Here is an 18440-nt window from a genome sequence, read left to right as displayed (position 1 = left end):
TAAACTGCTGAAATCCACAGCTCAGCCAGTCTTGTTATAAACCTTCAAGTCACTTCAGAATATAACTTTACATTGGATCCACCTCTCAGTAAGTCTTTCTTTGGCCTGCTTTGGGTTCATTTATTCAGTTTTACACAAAAAAGTAAAATCTGGTGTTGTTTTAAAACGCCGGCTTTCTGATAGTGGTGAGTACTGGTACTGCACCCCTTTTTGGGATTTAAGAAAATGAATTCCCAACAGTTATGGGTTTGCTTTTGGCAATCAGCATTGCCATTCCCAATGGTTTCAGACTACTGTGTGGGTAGTCCAATGGTGGTTTTAGGCAGTGTCCTTCTGTGCCCATAACATCGGCAAAAATGAGTGGCAGCCTATTCTTCATGCATTTCCCTGTGCATTTTCTGGGAAGCTCTGGCCATCATGATGTTTTCCATGTCAGTACTGCACAGTTTTGAGGTAGGGCTTGGATGCGTGGATAAAAACATCCCACAAGCCCCCCTCTTGCGATGGCCATTCTGTTTCACTGATGGGACTCGCAAGACCTGGGATGTTTCCTCATCTTCTTCCAATAGATGGCACAGTTCAGCATCTTTTTCTCCATCCGGTCGGATCGATCGGTTCTCCTCGCCGGTCCTGATGGGAAGATTGGGCGGTTCCCCGGGCCCCTTGCGTCTCTGCTCCCGGTCTCCGGATCGTCCTCCTTGTCCCGTCTCCAGGTTTTCTTTCTCCTAGGACGACAAAGGAAGAGCGGCAATACCTATTCATAAACATTTTTCCACCACCGTTGAGATAGTGGGGCAGCATATGCATTTCATCATAACGAAACATTACATTCTTATTTTGAAAAAAAAAAAACATTATGACTAAGAGACAGTTTCATGCAAATCACAATATTTTAGAGACTAGATGTGGTATGTTTTATGGTTGGAACTGAATTAGTCTGAGACAGTACCCGCTAGGATTCCAGAGGATTCCTCCAGTTGTTGCAGAGTGTGCCTGGGATGGCAACATTTCAACTGGTTTATGTGGACCCACTTGTCTTCCCCCGCTGCCAAAGGACCTTTGGGGATGTGGATTTTGTAGGCCACAGGGGAGATTTTGTCTATAATCTCAAAGGGTCCTTTCCATGTAGGCAAACATTTTCGCTGTTTGGCCTGGTTCCTTTGGAAATTGTATAGATAGACCCGGTCCCCCACCTGATATTCCTTCCTGGAAGTCTTCAGGTCATAGTGGGTCTTCATGCTATCAGCTGATCTTTCTAGATTCCGCTGAGCATAAGCAAAAGCATGTTGAAGGTGTTTCCTTAAATTCTCCACATACTCATGAGTGGTGGAGGCATTTATCAGTGTCTGCTCTTGGGTCCTGTAGAGCAAATGCTGAGGAAGCACCATCTTGCGTCCAGTCATCAACTCAAATGGTGACATTTTGGTTGCAGATGAAGGGGTAGATCTGATGGCCATTAGGACCAGAGGTAATCGGATATCCCAACTTGGCCCAGAATCTGCCACAAACTTCTTTAATATGCTCACAATGGTTCGGTTATATCTCTCTACTGCCCCAGAAGAAGCTGGCCTGTAAGCAATATGTAACTTCCTTTTGACCCCCAGTATCTCCCACATCTTTGTCATTACTTCACTGGTGAAGTGGCTACCCCTGTCTGACTCAATCCTTTGAGGTAGACCAAAACGGGAAAAGATGTGGTTAATCATCAGGGCAGCTGCGGTTTCTGCCTTGCAATTTGGGGCTGGGAGACATTCCACCCACTTGGTAAACAAGCATGTGACAGTCAACATGTACTTATTCCCCCTAGCAGAGCGAATCACGGGGCCTACAAAGTCGATTTGTAAATCTGACCATGGCAGTGTCATCCCCCTCTTTTGGAGAGGCGCACGGTGCGTGAGGGATGATGGCTGAAATTGTGCACACACAAGACACCCCTTCAAGTATTGGTCGAGGTCCTGCCCCATGTGTGGCCAGTATGCAACCTCTCTTAAGATTTCCAATGTTGTGTGAAACCCCCTGTGACCGGCAGTGGCCGCATCATGGGCGTGACTTAACATCAGGCTTCGGAATGAGGTAGGAACCACCCACTGATCGTGGCCAGCTTTGGATTTCCTTACCAACAAACCGTCTTGGATACGGAACATTTTTGGACATTTCATCAACACTCTTAGGTCCTCTTTCCCAATGTAATCGGTATCCGTCAGGGGAAAGTTCTCAGGGTCCTCAAGGTGCTGGTAAAATTTACCAATTATTGGATCCCCCTTCTGAGCTGTAATCAAATCAGCATCAGGGGTCTCCTTACTCCATTGTGCAATTGAAAGGTCGTTGTGAGCATTTGTCTGGGACCTAGTGATAGCAGTGACCTGGATTTCCCCCAACAGGGACTCAATCTCAATTAGATCCCCTTGGATGGCCCTGGTTTTGGCCAGCTGATCAGCTAGGTCATTTCCAGTTTTGTCTGGTCCCTCTACTTTGGAATGACCCTTGATCTTTTTCCAGTAGATGGTCATCTCATTCGAGGTGACCAGATCATCAATGTTTTGGATCAACTTCCCATGTTTCAAGGGTTTGTTGTTAGCACATAACATGCCTCTGGTTTTCCAATTAACCAGGTGCTCCACGAACCCGTTCCGTACATAATCCGAATCTGTGATTATGACCAGTTCGTGGAGTTGATGCTGGGCAGCAGTGAGGATGGCCTGATGCACAGCCATCAATTCTGCCACCTGACTACTTCGGGGACCAATTTTGTATCCAGCGGAGGGTTCTGGGGACTCATTCACCCATGCATTCCCTACGCCGGCCACCAGTTCTTTCTCCCCGTTGTTGTCAACATGGTAAGAGCATCCATCCACATAGACAGTGGGCATTCCCTCACACTTGTCCTCTTCAAAGACTTTGTGTGGGGAATTAAGGTATGCCTCCGTGTTGTCCTTGATTTTTAGACTTTCGTCCTCGAGACAGTTTTCTCTGGCACAATCATGCAAGTCAGCCAGACCTTGCGCGAGGGGACTCTTCTTGTTTTGGCCATATCTGACCTCCACAGGAAAGCCTTGCATTGACAGAATCCAGGAAGTAATTCGGGAATTACTCACATTTCCGGCCCGGATTCTGTCACTTTGGAGATATTGCAGAGGCTGGTGTGGAGTCTCCACTATGATGTGTTCCCCCTGGATAAACAGGCGGTAATTCTTCAATGCCCACACCGTTGCCAGGAGTGCCTTCTCACAATCGTTGAATTTTTCCTCCACAGAGGATACAGTTTTGCTCGCATAGGAGATTACTTTATTGACCTTGTCATGCTTTTGGTATAATACTGCCGTCAAGCACGTATTAGAGAACCCCGTCTCCAGGAAGAACTCCTTGTTTCTGACAGGGTAAGCTAGGCAAGGCGCTTGTGAGAGGCTTCTTTTGAGTTGTTTTACTGCCTCAGCTTGTTCTGGACCCCATTCCCACTTGACCCCCCCTTCAGGAGATGAATCAGGGGTCTAGTGATCTCTGCGTAGCCCTCAATGAACTTTCTGCTGTAATTAGTCAGTCAAAGGAGGCTCCTTAGTTCCCGCAGAGTTGTGGGGTCTTTCAGTTTCTGAAGTGCTTCCACTTTCTTTTCCTGGGGACAGAGACCCTGAGGAGTAATCTCATGCCCCAAGAAATTAACACGGGTTCTACACCACTGTGCTTTCTGAAAGGAAAGTTTTGCTCCGGCGGCCCTCAACTGCGTCAGAACATAACGGATCTCGCTATGTGTTCCTCCACAGATGAACTTTTGATGAGGACATCATCTACATACGCCAGGTTACCCCTTGCACCCAGGTCGGGCATGGCCTTGTGTAGGAAAATGTTGAATTCATTGCCGGAGTTAAGGTATCCGAAGGGAGTCCGGGTCCATGTGTATTGCTGGCCCCCAAAGGTAAAAGCCAGCTTGTATTGGTCCTCCTTACTGACCGGCACAGTCCAGTATCCATTGGTCAGGTCTATTGCAGTGAATACCTGCGACCCCTGGATCTGGGCCAGCCCTTGGTCAATGTAGGGCAGAGGCCATCGGGAAGTATGGACCCGTTTGTTGAGCTCCCTAAGGTCAGCGCAGAGTCTCCACTGGCCGTTTGGCTTTAATATTCCCAGCACCGGATTATTGAAGGTGCTGTGGATGGGACGGATTATTCCCCTGGACTCAAGGTTCTTAATTATTTCAGTAAGGGACTCCATTGATGCGAGAGGCAAGCGATATTGCTTCACAAACACTGGAGTCATGCCAGGGTCCGTGGGGATTGTTGTTGTGTGGATGTCGGTGCGACCGCAGTCATATGAGTCTACCGCAAAGAGATCTTGGAAATCCAAGAAAACTTGTTTCAACTTTTGCTTTTGTTCCAGAGTCACACAGGCATCAGCTAGGTTGACTCTCTCTTCCACCATCTGCCTGAAGCCTGGAAAGACTTCTGGTTTGGCTATTTCAGCGGCCTCCTCCAGCTGGGTGGAGAAGTCCCTGGTCAGAGTGCTGATTTGGACTGGAGGCTTCAGGTGGGAAAGGCAGCCCTCATGGACCTGGAAAATCACCTCATCCCTCCTGAAGTCACAAGTCACATCTTCCTTACCATAAGGGCAAGAAGTGTACACCAGGAAGTTCCCCCCATGCCGGGTAAAAATCCTGTCCGGTGTTTATTGTCATCACTGTCACTGTCAAAGCAGTCCTTGGGGATTGGCCCTAACAGTTCATTACCTAAATCTATGGAAAAATGTCGGTCATCAACCGCCATTCCAATAATGGTGCCTGCGGCTAGAGTAATACTCTTTAAGTCGCTGTTATCCACCTCTATTGGAATGGTGTCATGTTCTATGTTGACTAATGGAGTTGGGTTTACCCCCAACCCTTGCTGTTGGAGAGAAGCGTTTAGATGTATGTAAGCATCAGGGTTTTGCAAATATTGTCCTCTTTTGACTTTCACTTCCAGGGAGAATTGTCGAGTCCTTTCTGGGATGGTGACTTCCTCTTTGATCTGAATTTCAACTGCATAAGGTAGCAATTGAGCTGACCTAAATGCTTTTTCTGGATCATCAAAGCCCATGGGATTATCCGCTAATCGGGACCAAGCTTTGAAGTTTATTAGGTCCAAACTAATGGCAAAGCGATTGAGAATGTCACTGCCTAAGTAAAAGGCGGCAGGGACGTCTCGCACGACCCAACAATTGTGGACTATGCTCTTGTTGCCAATGGAAATTTTGAGCATACACCTGCTTGGCAGGAGATGTTTGGAATTAGGTGCTTTCAGGTCCATTTCCCATTTGTCTATCAGTTTGAATGTGGGAATGGCTGGATCTTTTGGGAGTTGGCGGAACATGGCTTCGCTGATGAAGCTCTTACCGTTGTTCACACACACTCGAGCGAGAACAGAGTCCTTCCCATCATTTAACTGAACAGGGATGAACAACTGCTCTCCAATTTGCTGAATATCAGCCAGGCTCTGAGCTGATTTCACATCTTCCTGGACTATAGGAGTGGTAATATCTGATTGTGGATTTGTAAAGAATTTCAGCGTGTTTCCTTCCAGCATGGAGTACCACTTTAGACTGGAAGGAAGGTTGATTTTCAAAAATAGAGAGGACCCTCCATCACCAGTCTGTTGTCCTACTGCTATTACTGTCACGTCTGGAATTTGGCTATTCTGGAAGTGAAATTCTACTTGGTCAGGTTTTTGTTCAACCATGTGGAAGGTGCCGTTTAAACTAACATGGTTGACACTCTGTTTTAATTTTATGGGTCGGCTAGTCTGGGTCCAGAGGACCTTGTTTACACAATCTGTTAGGGGTGACAACCTCCTCAGGAGGTCATTCCCCAGTAAACAAGGGGTGCCCTCTGGAGTCAACACTATGACCGGGTGTTTCACCTTGTGTCGCCCGATCTTAATGTCCAAGTCTGCAGTCCCCTCAACGGGAATTTCCTTCCCGTCAAAGTTCTGCAGTTGTCCAGGAAGAGAGGTGAGAGGAATTTGGTAATTCTCTCCCCTTCCTGCATTCAGTTCGTCAAAGGCCCTTCTGGACAGAAGGGTAGCTTGAGATCCAGTGTCCACCAGTGCCAAAATTGTACCCTGCCCCTGTACTTGTACCGGGGCATAGTATCTTCCCTCCTTCTCCTCAAGGGGGCACAGATAATGCACATTTTTGGACAACTGGTGGGCTAACTTTCTGGTTTTGGACATAGCTAGCGAAGAGATTTGGGCAGAATTCTGTGGAGAGCCTTGGGAATCTGAAAGAAAAATTTGGCAACTGGAGATCAGAGCCAGTGTGGGTTCCCCTGGCTCTGGTTCCGGGCCGCCGCCCCCTTTTTGGAGGCAGTCACCAGGGTGGGTTTGAACCAGGGGATTTTCTTGCTGTTGGTTCTGGGATGAGATGGTGGGCGGCGGTAGCTCAGTCTCCACATCTCCCCAGTCTGGATATGCATCCCTAGGGACCCATTTTTCTTTGGGAGGAGTTGCCCCATCTCTGAAGGAGAAGATCCTTTTCCCAGGATCCTCTGAGGATCCCTCTCCCTCAAATTGGAAGATCTGTACCTCCTCCTCAAACTGAGTCTGTTTGGGTCTTTTGTTTCTCCTACCACCCCTCTGCTCCTTAGGAGGCAGACTTTCAGGGGCAAGAGATTTTATTTCCGGTTCCTGGGTTTCCAGGGGCTGTTTACAAGTGAGGAAGGAAGCTTCCTCCAAGGCTTTACACCCCCCTTCCCCTTGTGCCTCCCCCCTGGGAACCGGTGAGTTATCGGGGTGCTGCCCCCGTCATTGCTCTGGAGCACCAAGCCCAGAGTTTGGTGCATTCTGTGCCGGCATGCCCATCTGAGGGTTCTGCTGAGCCCTCAGTATGTGACCCAGATCCCGCGCCATGTTTTGAACCTGGCGCTCTAACTGGGAAACCCGCTCAGGCTGATACGGGGCCCTGTTTTCTCCCCTGGGCTGATCCCGGGAAGGGTAGCTATCCCTTCTTTGGTAGTACCCCTGGTTGGGAAGATTTGGATACCCCTCCGCCCTTGGCCTCCCCTCTCCTGGATTCGGTTGTCTGGGCTCAGGGAATTGGGTAAAGAAGGGTGAAGGATTTTGGGGCTGGAAATTGGGTGGATACCTGGGAAAAAAGTTCTGCCCAGGATTTGGAGAATTTCTGCCCTCCTGTGGGAAGTTAGGAGGGAAGTTCCCTGGGTTAGGTGCTTGGCTGGATCCCCCCCCTTGGGCTGGAGGAGTCCACACATAACCCAGGATGGGTCGATTTCCCTTGTAAAGGGGACTTACACAGTCAGGAGAGCGAGGGACCCCATTTGTGGGGCTGCCTCCCTGGCTCCCTGTCTGTGACTGGCCCGAGGACCTTCTGGGCCTAGCATTATTAGGTGCAGGTAGGTTTTTAGGCCCCCCCATCTCCAACTCTAAAACGGGGGTGACCTTCACCTCTGCCACCTTGGCAGCAGCAGGGGTGCTGTTAGTTTTGGGGTTTTTGGGCTGGTTTTTGTTTTCCACCGGTTTCTGCACCTCATAGATGCGGGTGGCTTGTTCAATGACCCATTCTAAAGATCTTTTCTCATGAAAATCTCTCACGAGCTGGGTCATTATATATTTGGGCAAGGCATGGAAAAACGTATTAATAAATTCTCTGCTATCCGTGCGCACCCTTCTTGTGGTCTGTGCAAAAGCACGCTTTAACTCCTGCACAAATTCTTGTGGGGCCTGATCCTCCCCACATTGTAAATTGTAGGCTGCCTTGCGAGCCTCTTGAGGATTTCTATGAGTAGAAAAATGTTTCAAGATGGCCGCCTTATAGGCAGACCATCTTAAATGATTTTGGTCCTCCAGCCCCGCAAAGAAACTGGAGTATTCCGGGGAGAAGGTCCACTTTACATATTGAATACAGCTTTGGCTGTCCTTCAAATGGAAAGTCTCCATCATTTGCTCATAGAGCTCCAAGTGTTCCCAAACAGAATACTTGGCGTTCTTATGATAAGGCGTGATGACACTCCTGATTGCCTTAATCTGTTTCAATGGGTCCTTAATCAAGGCCCTTTTTGCCTTATTGGCCTTTTTGGTTCGGGTAACCCTGGTCCATTCATCTTCTGACTCAGAGGCACTGCTCCCAGAGGTTCCCGTCTGTTCTTCCAGGTTTTCCCGGATTCTGCGAGCCTGGGAATGGCTGGCAGAATGTGGGGACCTGGTCTCCTGTGTCCTGTACCGCTCAGAGGAGTCTTCAGATCCCTCCTTGCTGCCAGGATTTGATGGGTACCCCTCCCACTGACCTAACTGGGCAGAGGTTTTCAGGATGCCCTTAATGGGCCTACACTCCTGGGGTTCCCCACTAAATTGCACTGTGCTTGGGTGCCCATACCCGGATGCCCGCCCCTCCATTCCTGGGTGGTACTGGCCTATGAGCCCCATGCTTCTGGCTGGATAGTAATCTGCCATCCCTGTGGCCCGGTGCTCATGTGCGCCAGGGGACATAGGGGTGGCAGAGTCCAGGGACTGAGAGAGATAAAGGCCCCTGGTACTAGGGCTCCTGAGGTTATGCTCAGGAGTTTCCCTTTCCCAGCGAACCTGGTCTCTATCCGCCCCTGCTCCCTGTTGCAATGCAAGAGCCTGCGCCTTCAGTTTCTCGGTTAAGGCCTTACTAGACTCTATCAGTCTCTCCTGCATCGCTACCTGTTGTTGGAGCCTATCATTGTGCTGGCAGAGAGCCTCATTCTCTCTCCGCGTTTCCTGATTGGTCCTGGAGCACTGGGCCAGTCTTTGCTGCAGGAGGGTTACCTCCTGAGCTGTGTCCCTATTGGCCTGCTCCTTTCTTGCCAGAGCATCCTCCACCTTCCTGGTGTGCTCTAACAAGTTCTGGTGTTCTTTTTGGAGGTCACCCAGTCCCTGGAGGGCCAGGTGATTTTCTTCCATTTTCCTTTTTAAGTGGCAGACTTCCTGGCCTAAGGTATCCCTTTCCTGACTAAGAGCCTGCATCTGTGCCGCCAGGTCGTCCCTTTGCCTTTGGAAGGCACCAGCTTTCTGGCGCTCCTGGTCAAATTCTGCCTGAGTATCTAGGTCTTTCAAAATCAGTTTATTGCTCTCTGCCTTCTCCCTATCTAGGTGGCTTTGCAGGGTGACTACCTGCTCAGCACATGCCCTATTGAAGTGTAACTGTTGCTCCAGCTTTTTCTGGCTCTGCAGTAGGGAGTCCAAACCTTCTTGGTACTCCTTCTGCAAGGCCAGAAATCTGGTATCCTGGTCAGCCTTTTCCTGTTGCAGGATGTCCATGTCCCTCTTTATTTTAATGATGTGCTGCCCACTCTCATTTTCTGACTCCTGGCTCCCCTGCAGCCTCTGCTCAGAATAGACCAGGTCAGATTGGACCTTCTCTAACGCCATCTGTCGCTTATTCGCCAGATCTTGGCTTTCAGTACATTTATCCTGCATGTCTCCCATATATAGGTACAGGTATGCCGCTATCCTAACCATCTTGTCTTGTTCATCCTTAGCTTTAGGAGCCATGTATAGTTCACTCAGGGCCACATGTATGCCCCCATATGTCTGACCCTGTTTCAGTGACCTGTTGCGTGATGGCCTGCAACCAGACCATGCGGTCGTGGTGAGTCCACTCACCTCTCACAAATAACTTATGTAAGAAGTGCTCTCTGGCTATTTTCATGTCTACTAAGGTCGTCATTCTAGAGATTGGTCTCTGTCCTGACTTACAGAAATTAGTATTTTATTTTTGCAAAACAGACCTTTTTCTTAGAGCGTTCCTTTGAGGAGTGCTTTGCAGCGTAACACAGCGTGTGCTCCGACCGGTTATGTGTATCTGGTCAGCTGGCACGCTGTATTAATCTGCACAAGTGATAAATCTAATCCAAACGTCCGGCACGAGCCCCCAATTTGTAAGAGGATTCAATTCAACACTACAGCTAAGTCAATGCCTAGTCTGGGATACTGAATGGAAACCCTTATTGATATATCTTTATGTCCAGTTCATGCGTTCTGGATGACTACCCCTGTATAACACCCCTCTCTTGGAATCCTCCTTACCCCACTGAGCCAAGAAGTAGTTCTGTTTTGCAAATTTAAAAGATTTATTTGAAAAAATTAAACAATGTATAGATATATCACACTTTGATAATAAATTAATAATTGGATATCACACTTAATCTGATATGATAAAGATTAACAACAGAGAATCTGGCACTAGCACACTTGTGAATAGGAACAGAAGAAGAAGGTGGTAGAGAATGCTTTATATAAGTTCAGATGGATGTACTGTTGAATGAAAATGCAATTCAGAAAATACTCAATATGATTTCAAAAAAACAATGTAATCACTTTTCTCTGGCAATCCCCTCCCCCCTTTATGCAATGCAAGGAAATGGAAGGAAAGCACACAGTTCTCAGAAATGCAATCAAATGTAATTCAGTTCACCCCAGCAAGCTTAGCTTACAGAAGTTGGAAACACAGGCCCAAAATGCTTTTATATGTGCTGGCAATAAAGTAAAAAATACGCTAAAATGCTTTAAATTCCCTCTAGAGGTTCAGGGTGAGTGGTATCTAGTTAATATTAGTCCAGGCTCACTCTTGCAATGATTCAGGGATGATTAGCAGGTTAAACGAATTTCTGGCAAATGAAAGCAAGAAAACTGCTGTTTTCACACGTTGAGAAATTTGCAAATCGTGGCAAATTCGCGCGTGCGTTTTTCGCGATTGCGGCAAAAGTATCGGGGGTAGGAATGCGGTTCTAGGTTCGTAGGAAAGGCACGATTCTAAGCTTTCTGGGGAAAGTTACTGCAAGTCTCTAGCACAAACGGTTACGGAGACACGAGCGATTAAATAAAGGTCGTTTTTCGGATTTGGAATGTTAAAGTTCAAAAAGACAAGTGCAGCTTGCAAATAGAAAATGGCAGGTGACAGGAGGCAGTTCTACTTAGATTAAAATAGATTGAATTATATTATTTTAACTAAGAGATTGGTTCTGCACAGTTCTACTAGGTACTCACACTATATTCTTGAATTAGAATGGGCCTCGCCACAGATCTGGTCAGGTTTTAGACTGGACTCTGGTCTCTGCACTTCACAGTGATCTGGGTCAGCTCTCTCTGGTTCTGCTAACAGCGGTCTGGTCTGGGTCTGCTCTCTCTCTGGATTCTGGAGATTGATGGATTTGAAGTCTGGATCTTTCTGCACAGCTTTCTCTAGAGATTGATGGAGGTAAAGTATGGATTTTCCGGCAGAGCTTCCAGCTGCAAATGGATTTGAAGGTCCCTATCTGTCCTGTCTGTCTGCTTTTATCCGTTTTTAAAATGGGTGTGTGTGCAGCATCACTAGACCCTACCCCTCTCCACTTGCCATTGGCCCAATTCTCCCCTCTCCCATGATTGGGGAAGGAACTGTGAGTCAGAGCGATGTCATTTTTTGGCTTGCAGAGAGGACACTCCCCTGTCAAATTGCACATAATCTATATTTGATAAAAAAAGACATATTTGCACAGGTACACATTTGTTTAAAATTACATGCACCCCTCACATATCACAGGAGGTATCCCCTGTTCAAACTCTGCTCTTCCTGGGGGCTTGCATTCAGAAATGGCACATATTACACTTTTTAACTGATTTTGCAATATCGGACATTAACCCAAATCTATACACATGTGCGCAAGGAGTATGGACATTAGTTGATGAAGTGTCAGATTTTTCACATGCACACATTTTGAGTAATATCCTCTTTTCCGGCAAAACCCCCCTGAACATACCACCGGGTCCTAACACGTCTTAAAATGTTGGCAGAAAAATCACAAGAATTATGGTGTCATTTAAATAATTTTCACAAGTCCGTACTATGAGTTATTCATCTTTTTAGAGTTATGTGCTGGCCCCAAAGGGGTGTGGTTTCCCCCCAGCACAAGGTTGGATTTCTGGTTTTTCCAGTTCTGCCAAGCCAGCTTGCTCTCACAGGCAGTGCTCCTCCCCTGTCCTTCCAGGAGGAAGCTCCATTTACGACTCCCGCCAATAAAACATTCGCCTGAGTCAGGACAGGGCTTTGTTCAGAGCTCCTGTATTCTGTGGGGGCTCCCCTTAATTCAATTATCAGAGAGATGGCATATCCTTAGTGTGGCCAGCAAAAGGCAGATAGGCCTGGGAACACAGCTGTGACTCAAGTTTCACTCCTGATGGGGGGTAGTTGCCAGGCAAAATTGGAATCTCTTTAAGCCAGTTTTTAGCTACATGTCATTTCTGTTCCCCAGTCTTCTGCATTCAAATAAAACTAAACATTTTTACATATGCAGCTAGAATGCTGATTCTAAGTTTAAAACTATGACATTTAAACAATTGAAACCTATGTGACACTCAAAAGTAGGTCACTCGGTCAATTTAAACATTTAGATTTTTAGTGTCTTTCAGTCCAAATTTACTTAAACTGCTGAAATCCACAGCTCAGCCAGTCTTGTTATAAACCTTCAAGTCACTTCAGAATATAACTTTACATTGGATCCACCTCTCAGTAAGTCTTTCTTTGGCCTGCTTTGGGTTCATTTATTCAGTTTTACACAAAAAAGTAAAATCTGGTGTTGTTTTAAAACGCCGGCTTTCTGATAGTGGTGAGTACTGGTACTGCACCCCTTTTTGGGATTTAAGAAAATGAATTCCCAACAGTTATGGGTTTGCTTTTGGCAATCAGCATTGCCATTCCCAATGGTTTCAGACTACTGGGTGGGTAGTCCAATGGTGGTTTTAGGCAGTGTCCTTCTGTGCCCATAACATCGGCAAAAATGAGTGGCAGCCTATTCTTCCTGCATTTCCCTGTGCATTTTCTGGGAAGCTCTGGCCATCATGATGTTTTCCATGTCAGTACTGCACAGTTTTGAGGTAGGGCTTGGATGCGTGGATAAAAACATCCCACAACCCAGTAAAGTACAAGCAGTAAAAGACTGGCCTACCCCCAATACACAGACCCAAGTGAGAGCCTTCTTAGGACTCACGGGGTATTACAGACATTTCATGGCAGACTATGGCACGATAGCTGCCCCTCTGACTGCTCTCACCACTCCTAAAAAACCCAAGAAGGTAACTTGGACTGAAGAGTGTGAGAAGGCCTTCAATGGCTTAAAAGACTCCTTGTGCCAGGCCCCTGTTCTCAGGGCCCCTGATTACCAACAACCTTTTATTGTGCAGACAGACGGCTCTGACACTGGGATAGGAGCTGTACTATCACAAGTAGATGAGAAGGGTAAGGAACACCCCATTGGTTTCATTAGTCGCCAGTTTAAGGACAGAGAGCTCAGATGGTCCACAGTAGAGAAACAATGTTTCTCTGTTGTGTGGGCCCTACGAAAGCTGAGGCCCTACCTCTATGGGAGCCACTTCACTGTGAAAACTGACCATAAGCCCTTAAAATGGCTAATGAACATGAAGGGAGAGAATCCAAAGTTGCTTAGGTGGTCCATAAATCTACAAGGATTTGACTTCACTATTGAGCATAGGCCAGGTGTCGAACATAGCAATGCTGATGGGTTGTCCAGAATGTTTACAAGAAACAAGAAACTCATCCAGGGGTGGATTAGTTCCCCCTGTCCTTAGTCTGGGAGGGGCGAGTGTTAGGAAAGATTTCATGATTGTATGTAATTTTCCCTCCATGTGTCAACCCCCAAACTTTTTGCTGCTGTTTTACACCCTGATCTATACTTTGCCAGAGAAGCGCAGCCTTCCGCCGCACTCCTCTGGGCTTTAGCTCATTTCTTACGGGGAAACTGACATGCCCTTAAGACAGTCACTACTGGGAGACTTTGTTTCCTTTAGTCCTTTCCTCATGTTGCAGCTTTTGTGTAACATGAAACAAGAGTGCACTGTAACTTACTTTACCGCGCTCTTGGGTCTCTAGTCATTCCAAAGGACCTAGAAACTCTCGCTGGACTTATTATAAACTGTGCAGGTGTGTCACGACAGGACTGGTGGTAGCTATCGTTTCTCTTGTGTTTTGAACCCTTTTTCGCCATGTTATCCACGCTTACCGCGTTTGGCACAAATGAGTGGCCTGGCTCCAAAATGGTCATGCCACAAGGTTCTTTGTCATGTTCTTTGGCCATCTTGCCCCTTCCCCTACCCCAGGTTGAGCCGACCCGGGTCAGTCCTTATTTAGTCATGCACATTCCCGTGAAACCCAAAGCTTTTGCGGGCTTCTGCATGCCTTGTGTGTATGCCTCCAGGATGTGGGCTGGGATGTCTGTTCCAAATACACATCCTGGGTGCCAGAGAGTCTGGAGTGTCCTGAATGCCTGGGACCACCGTGGTCCGTGATGGGTCCACGTATGGTGTGAGTGTTGGTGAGCAGATCTCCCATTGGGTCCTCTCCGTTTTGGCGCGAAGGGAACTTTGGATAAATGGAGGCTGAAAACACCACTATCATGTCGATCTCCTGAGTTCACACTGAACAAGGGATAAGGAGCCAAGTATCCTGCAACAACAAGCTGAGTCAAGGAACCGCTGGTGACCCGCTGAAGGTTTGGCACCCTGAACGACTGTCGTCCTGCGAGACCCCTCTGCATCTGATTGTCCTAGAAGGTCTGCAAAGGCGCTTCGACCCATTGGAATAGTGGGATCAACTATTCCCGGCACCTTCATCAAACCCTGCAAGTAAGCCTCTTCGGAATTTCTCTGGGCCAACCAGTGGGCTGACCAGTTTACGCAGGACGTTTTGCTCTGTCACCGCCGCCGTTTCGGGTAAACCCTCGAAACTTGGTCTACTGCTTTTTCTGCGTCCATGGCACCCTCACACCGAATTTCATACACTTGGCATTCCGAGGTCTGAAATGAGATGAGTGCGCCCGGACCAGAGTAAACGTGGTTGTCGTGTTGCCCTGCTGTGGTAACAACCTGTGCACATTCGCTGCATTTGGGACACCCTCGCCCCTGCATCCTGCTACCACGGAATCGACATGGTGTCGAGACATCCTGATCTTCGCAGCCGAACTTGCTAGCAATGTGAACTGAACTGGCGAAGTCTGGGTCTGCCTGCGTCGGAGACCGGTGAGTAGTCCCTACCCCAACTGGTGGCCCCTAGTGCAGGAGCCCATTTCTTTTCTACCACTGTTGCAAAATAGCGGATCCTCCCCACACTCTCACCCTGCCTCTGCCCACAAGTGGAGGCCTTGCTTGAGTAGTGGGGAACTTGTTCTTCATCGCTTCATCTACCTTCCTGAACTGTCAGAGACCCTTGAAGAGAACCTATTTTGTCCATTGGCACAAGCGCGTGCAGGTACATTTGAGCATAGGCTCCTCTCTTCGTAGGGCTCGGACTTCCTCCTAGTTAGGTGTATTCCTGGTGTCGAACTGGGTCTAAGATTAGTAGCACTGCCTGTTTTCCTCCCCATCTAGGTGGTCTACATATTACTTGCTCATAACTCCTTAGACCTCTCGGTCTTGTATATAAATTGTATTGATTGTGAGGTGTTGGTTTACTTTAGTATTATTGTGATTCTTTGCTATGGTCGATGTTTCAAAGGCCTTGTAATAAATGTGTCTATATTTTTAATATAACACCTGTCTGGAGTAATTTGTAAGTGTCCTTGCTTTGTGTGCTCATTGAGGTCGTTCAGTCACTCTCACCCCTCTTGAGACTTAGTCTTGATCGCCGCCATCGCTACCCTGATTGGTCTGGCTGCCCAGAGGTTACCCTGCTCCAAGAAACTAGGCTGGCCTTCTGAACCTCTGCCCCTCCAGGTCCAAGTTCAGAAATCCATCTTAACACCGGGTTAAGTTTTTTTTACGTATGGTCTGATCCGAGGAGCAGGATTTCAGCTTTATCGTTGTTCAGGCAGAGGCCATGGTTGGCCATCCATGCCTGAATGAGGATGTATATCTTATTCACCAAGGCCAGGTACGCTTCATAGTTGCCCAAAAGGGGTATGAGGATCTGAGTGTCATCTGCATAATTTGCATATAGCTTCCCCTGTGAAGTTGGCAGCAAGCTTGAGGTGGTTGCATAAAACTGCATGATCCACCAAGTCAAAAGCTGCTGACAAGTCCAGTAAAAGTAGCAACGCTGTTTTCCCACTATCCTTTAATTCTTCAATTTTAGTTTTAAGATCTATCAAGGCTGTTTCAGTGCCATGGAGACGGCAGAATCCCAATTGGCGAGAGCCTAGTAGATGGTTAGCTTCCAAGTAATCTTGAATTTGGAGGAAGGCTACTCTATCGATAATTTTGAGTAGGAAAGATACGGTGGTGATAGTTGGTTGGGATAGATGTATCAAGGGTTTGTTTTTTAAGTAGAGGGAGGACCCAGGATTTTTTCAGGTTTGCCGGTACTGTGTTGGATTTGAGGGAGGAATTGATGAGCGGGGCTAAGTCTCTAGCTGCGTCCTTTGTTATTTGTGCTGGGCAGCTGTCGCCCTTACAGTTGGATGGCTTCAGTGAAAGGATGACCTTTTCAGTGTCAATAATAGAGATAGTTTTGAAGCTAAAAGGCGGGATAGTATTAGGCTCAGTAGTCAGTGGTGTTTATTGATCAGTGGGGGGAGAGAGTCCTTTTTATTGTTTATTTTGTGTTGGAGGGTGGAGATTTTATTCAATAGGGCATTTTGTATGTTAGTACACCTTATCTTGTCCTTGGGGACAGTGTCGGTTGGTTGAATGGGGGATTCCATTTCCCAGAGGATGGAAAAAAGTTCCTTGGTATTTCATTTGGCATTAGTAATTCTGTCGTTGAATAGATTTTTTTTTGTTTTGATAATTTCTTTCTTGTTGGATTTGGAAAATTGGGTTAAATTGGCTTTATTATTGTCAGTGGGCCAATTGTGACAAATAACTTGGAGCTTTCTTTTCTGCCTTCTTAGGTCCTTAAATTGGGGTGTGAACCAAGCAATCAGGTGGGCTTCTTGCTTGCCTTTGCATAGTTTGGGTGGTGCAATAGTATCTAGTGCATAAGTCATAGCTTTGTTGAAGGTGTCTACTAGGGTATCTGTGTCAGTGTTATTCTCCAGGCCATTAATAATAGGCAGCAGGAAGGGGATGAGTTTTTCTGTGGTAATGTCGTTTTTACTTCTAGTAGGGAGTGGTGGTATCATTTTGATAGTTTTGGGGCTGAGTAGATCAAGTGTGGCAGTGAAGTTTATTAAATAGTGGTCCATCCAAGGTTGAGGGATGATGTCAGTAATGGCAATGTTACAGTTCAGTTCAGATACCCAGTCAAGGGTCTATCTTTAACATGTGTAGGGGTGAGGACTTTTTGGGTAAGCCCATGGTCAATTAGTAAGGCAGTTATAGAGTGTGCATTTTTGTTATCTGGCTCATGAAAGCCAATGTTAAAGTCACCCAGCAGCAGCGTTTGAGAGTGGTTTTGGGTATTATTAGCTATAAGGCTGGTAAGGTCATCTTCGAAGGTTCCTAATGCTCCTAAGGGCCTATAGAGCAAATGGATAGTTAGCGTGTGGTTATTGGAGAGTGGCAGTTTTGCTGAGAGTATTTCACAGGATGCACAAGGAGGTGAGGTGGTTAATCTAATGGGCAGAGTAGTTTTGGAGATGATGGCTAGTCCACCGCCTTTGGAGTTAGGTGTGTCTACTCTGTGGATCTGGTAATTGTCAGGTACGGCTAACATCAGAGTAGGTCATGCTGCCTCGTGGAGCCAGGTCTCTGTTATGGCAAGAAGGTCCAGGTTGCCGTTGTTTAGTATGTCAGCAATTTCACTGGCGTGGGCTACCATGGATCTGGCGTTAATGAGGGTTCCAGTTAATGTCAAGGTACTCTTAGGATTGGGGTTGCTTACAGGTTTGACTGTGTGTTTATTTTGGTTTGGGTGTTTCTTTTTGTAAGAGTGAGTGGGCATCGGGGTCAGGGTTGAGGATTTCGTAGCTTGAGTTTGCTTATCCCGGTTAGTCTGTGTAATCGGGAGTCCAACAGTCTTATTTGCACTATTTCTTTTGGGTTCATATATGCAAGGTAGTCTTGTCCTACGTCTCATGTTTCTGTCTGTAGGTGGGCTAGTACTATAAGTAGCAGAGGCCATGATTGTACGGAGGCCAAATGTAGTTAGGAGGGTCAGGGAGTTCGGGTTTCTACTCATGGTAGTTAAGGTGGTTATTGGTCTAAATTACTTCAATTACTTCGCTAAGGGTTATCTAACTCGGGTGTCAGAGTGTGGGCTGACTAAATGATATGCGGGTGGCTAGTTGTAACAATGGGGTCCACCTAGGAACATAGATCATGGTGAAGGCTAATAGGGCCGTGTAACAGGTATACGCTGTTTCAGCATTGGGAGTTTGCTTAGGTAAAAAAATCACAGCAGGATTCAATAGTCACAGCAAAATCAAAATCAAAGTACCCTTGAGAAGCATCAAAGCCTGTGCAGCAGCAAAGGCTCTAATTGGAATATTCACATGCGTGGTTCCCTACCGTGGTGATTACTGGCAGGGGCTCCAACTTCATATCTGCCCAAATGAAGGCGATATATGGAGTAAC

Source organism: Ambystoma mexicanum, chromosome 2p (genome assembly GCF_040938575.1).
Source record: "Ambystoma mexicanum isolate Mex_15411 chromosome 2p, UKY_AmexF1_1, whole genome shotgun sequence".
In the NCBI taxonomy this organism is placed as follows: Eukaryota; Metazoa; Chordata; class Amphibia; order Caudata; family Ambystomatidae; genus Ambystoma; species Ambystoma mexicanum.
The sequence above is the reverse complement of the archived record's forward strand: the minus strand, read 5'-3'. Positions refer to the sequence as shown.